The sequence below is a fragment of the Micropterus dolomieu genome, linkage group LG19 (assembly GCF_021292245.1).
Source record: "Micropterus dolomieu isolate WLL.071019.BEF.003 ecotype Adirondacks linkage group LG19, ASM2129224v1, whole genome shotgun sequence".
In the NCBI taxonomy this organism is placed as follows: domain Eukaryota; kingdom Metazoa; phylum Chordata; class Actinopteri; order Centrarchiformes; family Centrarchidae; genus Micropterus; species Micropterus dolomieu.
The window spans coordinates 27,168,015-27,173,941 of NC_060168.1; positions in this window are offsets into that span (position 1 = coordinate 27,168,015).

The window sequence follows — 5,927 nt, forward strand, 5'->3', positions numbered from 1 at the left end:
CCTGCCCGTTTCCTGACTCTGGAAATGTATACAATGTCCTGAATGGAGGGCAGGTTAAAAGAATAACAACAATTAACAACAAGTATGTGCATAAGTTTGTGCAATGATGAAATGAAAAAATATTTACTTGTGCAAAGACATTTACAGTATTTGAAAGGGGGAGAGTGTCAGTGGGGGAACCGGGCCCTGTTAATGAGGTTAGCTGCAGATGGGAAGAAGCTGTTTTTGTGACGAGAGGTTTTGGTCCTGATGGACCGCAGTTTCCTGATAGAGTGGAGTGACTGAAACCGGGCTTGTGACCGGGATGGGAGGGGTCATCTGCAATCTCAGAGTCCTTGAGGTGTACAGGTCCTGAAGGGATGGAAGATTGCAACCACCTTCTCTGCAGAGCGAATGATACGCTGCAGCCTGCCCTTGTCCCTGGCAATGGCAGCAGCATTCCAGATGGTGATGGAAGAGGTGAGGATGGACTCAATGATGGAGGTGTAGAAGTGCGTCATCATTGTCTTTGGCAGGCTGAACTTCTTCAACTGCTGCAGGAAGTACAGTACAGGCCAAAAGTTTGGACACCTTCTCATTCAATGCGTTTTCTTTATCTTCATGACTATTTACATTGTAGATTCTCACTGAAGGCATCAAAACTATGAATGAACACATATGGAATTATGTACTTGTAGTGAACAACGGTGTGGATTTGTGCATTTTATATTGAATAAATCTGGAGCCACTCTAAATTGCTTTCTCCTCCCCAGAGAAGAAGGGGAGGGGTCAAAGTTGCTCTCTCTAAGTGCTAGCCCGACCATAAAACTGGCACATTTTTGATTCCGAAGCTGATAACGCGGGGCCTGACTGTTAAACTGACAAAGGGACACAAACCAGCCATTGGCATTTCCCTAAACAGCCAATCAAAACTGGCCCCCCCACACACGTTTCCATGGCAACTGACCTTATTCTTTGTTTTATTACCACATCAAAAAGGATAGGATCGGGCAGCTAGCGTGGGACCCGTGCAACAGGCCAAAAGCAGGCTGTCGACAAGCAGTAAGACTTAACACACGTTCTGTGATCAGATGTCCATTTTAACTCTTAAAATCATAGCCTTAGTTTACTTTAATTAGCTCTTCTATGCCGTATGAGTCAAATGCTTCCCACAATCGAACCTCCAGGCTCATTGTTCAGCAAATGTTTATGTTCCCTGTATCCAACCATCTTTTTATCACCTTAGTTAGAGAATAAATTCACTGTAATATAATCAAGAGCTGTGTGTGTTGCCTATTTCTGGTTCCTGCCAAGAGAATTGACCCTTTAGATATGAGACTGACTGACTGACTTAAGATAATTGAGCGATTATTAACTAACTGATCACTAGTAATAATTGTATAATTATTCAAAACTGCCTAGAGGTCCGGAGACTCTAGGATTATAACAACTCCGGTGGTGCCCTTAACGAGGAAAATTTTGATTTTATGAATCTTCAATTATGAATTCATAATTGGGTATCAATTCTCATAAATTTATTAAAAAATTTTAGGTCTGCTACATACTTAACAAAAAAGTGTAAAATAACTGAAAACATGTCTTGTATTTTAGATTCCTCAAAGTAGCCACCCTTTGCTTTTTTGATAGCCCTGCAAACCCTTGGTGTTCTCTCAATGAGCTTCATGAGGTAATCACGTGAAATGGTTTTCACTTCACAGGTGTGCCTTGTCAGGGTTAATTAGTGGAATTATTTCCCTTATTAATGGGGTTGGGACCATCATTTGTGTTGTGCAGAAGTCAGGTTGATACAAAGCCGACAGCCCTACTGGACAACTGTTAGAAATCATATTATAGCAAGAACCAATCAGCTAAGTAAAGGGAAACGAGTGGCCATCATTACTTTAACAAATGAAGGTCAGTCAGTCTGGAAAATTGCAAAAACTTTGAACGTGTCCCCAAGTGCAGTCGCAAAAACTCACATGGTCCTCACATGAGGACCGCCCCAGGAAAGAAAGACCAAGAGTCACCTCTGCTGCTGAGGATAAGTTCATCCGAGTCACCAGCCTCAGAAATCGCAGGTTAGCAGCAGCTCAGATTAGAGACCAGGTGAATGCCACAAAGAGTTCTAGCAGCAGACACATCTCTAGAACAACTGTTAAGAGGAGACTGTGCGAATCAGGCCTTCATGGTCAAGTTGCTGCCAGGAAACAAGCAGAAGAGATTTGTTTGGGCCAAGAAACACAAGGAATGAACATTAGACCAGTGGAAATCTGTGCTTTGGTCTGACGAGTCCAAATTTGAGATCTTTGGTTCCAAACACACCTCCAGGCTGTGTAAGGGCTGTTTGACCAAGAAGGAGAGTGATAGAGTGCTGCGCCAGATGACCTGGCCTCCACAGTCACCGGACCTGAACCCAATTGAGTTGGTTTGGGGTGAGCTGGACCGCAGAGTCAAGGCAAAAGGGCCAACAAGTGCTAAGCATCTCTGGGAACTCCTTCAAGACTGTTGGAAAACCATTTCAGGTGACTACCTCTTGAAGCTCATCAAGAGAATGCCAAGAGTGTGCAAAGCAGTAATCAGAGCAAAGGGTGGCTACTTTGAAGAAACTAGAATACAAGACATGTTTTCAGTTATTTCACACTTTTTTGTTAAGTACATAATTCCATATGTGTTCATTCATAGTTTTGATGCCTTCAGTGAGAATCTACAATGTAAATAGTCATGAAAATAAAGAAAACGCATTGAATGAAAAGGTGTGTCCAAACTTTTAGCCTGTACTGTACATCCTCTGCTGGGCCTTCTTGGTGAGGGAGGTGATGTTCAGCTCCCACTTGAGGTCCTGGCGCCCAGGAGGTGGAAGGAGTCCACAGTGTCAGCTGGCGAGTCGCACAGGATAGTGCAAGTCCGCTGCCATCTCCACTGTCTTCAGAGCATTCAACTCTTGACTGTTCTGTTCATCCGCAAATTTCACGAGCTTGACGGGCCTGCTCACTGGAGGGGCAGCTGTTGGTATACAGAGCAGAGGGGAAAGAACACAGCCTTGTGGTGAACCGGTGCTGATGGTCCTGGAGTCAGAGACATGTATTCCCATCTTCATGTGCTGTCCGTCAGGAAGTCAGGGATCAGCCCACTCAGCTGTGAAAGCTTGTCCTACAGCAGGGCTGGGAGGATGGAGTTCAGGTGCTGGAGGATGAAGTGAAGGGCCATGTTAACTGTATCATCTACAGACCTGTTGGCTCTGTAGGCGAACTGCAGGGGGTCCAGGAGAGGGTCTGTGATGGATTTAAGGTGGGACAATACAAGGCGCTCAAAAGACTTCATTACCACAGAGGTCAGGGTGACGGGTCGGTAGCCATTTAGTCCTGTGGTTCTTGGTTTTTTGGGGTTGGGTGTTGGGTGTAAATTAAGAATAGTAGGCCTACACAATGGTAGAAGTACTCAGGTCACCTTTACGTAAAATTACTTAATTGGTCCTGCATTGAAAATCAGCAAAGTGGATCTTCTGCTTTCACTATGCATTTAGGTGCACAGCTGTGCAGCAACCTGAACACACTTCAAATTAACTTTCAAAACAGGAGCTGGCCTTGACCTAACTTAACCAGGGTTTTCCTGACAGGAAGAATCAAAGTACAGGTGAAACTCGAAAAATTAGCATATCGTTCAAAAGTTCATTTATTTCAGTAATTCAACTTTAAAGCTGAAACCATTATATAGTCTCATTACATGCAAAGTGAGATATTTCAAGCCTTTATTTGATATAATTTCGATGATTATTGCGTAGAGCTTATGAAAACCCCAAATTCAAAATCTCAGAAAATTAGAATATTGTCTAGAGTATTGTGTACTCTAATCAGCTAATTAATCCAAAACACCTGCAAAGGGTTCCTGAGCCTTTAATTGGTCTCTCAGTCTGGTTCAGTGGAATTCACAATCATGGGGAAGACTGCTGACCTGACAGTTGTGCAGAAAACCATCATTGACACCCTCCACAAGGAGGGAAAGCCTCAAAAGGTAATTGCAAAAGAAGTTGGATGTTCTCAAAGTGCTGTATCAAGGCACATTAATAGAAAGTTAAGTCGAAGGGAAAAGTGTGGAAGAAAAAGGTGCACAAGCAGCAGGGATGACCGTAGCCTGGAGAGGATTGTCAGGAAAAGGCCATTCAAATGTGTGGGGGAGCTTCACAAGGAGTGGACTGAGGCTGGAGTTACTGCATCAAGAGCCACCACACACAGACGGGTCCTGGACATGGGCTTCAAATGTCGTATTCCTCTTGTCAAGCCGCTCCTGAACAACAAACAGCGTCAGAAGCGTCTTACCTGGGCTAAAGAAAAAAAGAACTGGTCTGTTTCTCAGTAGTCCAAAGTCCTCTTTTCTGATGAGAGCAAATTTTGCATCTCATTTGGAAACCAAGGTCCCAGAGTCTGGAGGAAGAATGGAGAGGCACACAATCCAAGATGCTTGAAGTCCAGTTTGAAGTTTCCACAGTCTGTGTTGGTTTGGGGAGCCATGTCATCTGCTGGTGTTGGTCCACTGTGCTTTATTAAGTCCAGAGTCAGCGCAGCCGTCTACCAGGACATTTCAGAGCACTTTATGCTTCCTTCAGCAGACGAGCTTTATGGAGATGCTGACTTCATTTTCCAGCAGGACTTGGCACCTGCCCACACTGCCAAAAGTACCAAAACCTGGTTCAATGACCATGGGATCTCTGTGCTTGATTGGCCAGCAAACTGGCCTGACCTGAACCCCACAGAGAATCTATGGGGCATTGCCGAGAGAAAGATGAAAGACATGAGACCGAACACTGCAGAAGAGCTGAAGGCCGCTAATGAAGCATCCTGGTCTTCCATAACACCTCAGCAGTGCCACAGGCTGATGGCATCCATGCCACACCGCATTGAGGCAGTAATTCATGCAAAAGGGGCCCAAACCAAGTACTGAGTACATATTCATGATTATACTTTTCACAGGGCTGACATTTCTGTATTTAAAATCCTTTATTTTAAATGATTTCATGTAATATTATAATTTTCTGAGATGCACCTGTATATCGATGATCAGGGGTGTCCAGGGACTGAAATTGACGGAAATTAATTTGGTGCATTTAGCTGCCTCTGGTGCCAACATTTTATTTTTCTTAATTTATGCACCACACATTTCTTTTTCCTCTTTCTCTCTTTTTGCTGTTGCGCTTATCACACAACCCAGTGCTGAGTTCACCCCCTACAAAACGTAAACTCCTTTGATGGGCGCTGTTCAATCACATTTCAGCAAAACAAGGATCAGTCCAAGTTGGGAGGGACCGCTCATATCCCCCCTCCATATCGAAAGTATTGGTTTGACCCAGTCTGATAGACACGTAGGCTGCATTTGTTGCAGCTGACCGGTCAGCCGACCAGCGTGGTTGCAGATCTTAAAGTCAAACATTAGAAACTGAAATATAAAAACTCCTGACACCCGGTTCAGCCTGTAATGGACCAACTATTCGGGAACATTCCTGAACGCCCCAATGACCAGTCCGCCTCTGTCGATGATGCTTGGCGCTCAAACACAGTCAAAATGGTTTCCAAAATGTTAGACTTTTTAATGTGAAGATAAAAACCATAATATCATCTTGTTGCTGCTGTTTACATTCACCCCAGATACAAATTCAAAAAATGCACTTATGAATGTTCTGGATGTATACATGTATGATATAAATGTATGTATATGTATATAAATAACTCCAGTATATATTGTTTTATTTTATTTTATGTCACCATATTTTAATAATCTGTTAACGTGTGTGTGTGTGTGTGTGTAGCATGAATGGACCTTGTGTTGTATAAAGATGGATAAATTGTAGCTTGTGTGCCACTAGCACGGCTAGCACCTTGGTGATGTCACTTGAAGATGTCACTCGATGGCAACTTCCATAGAAGACACTATACTGTTTTTATAAGTGAATAGTA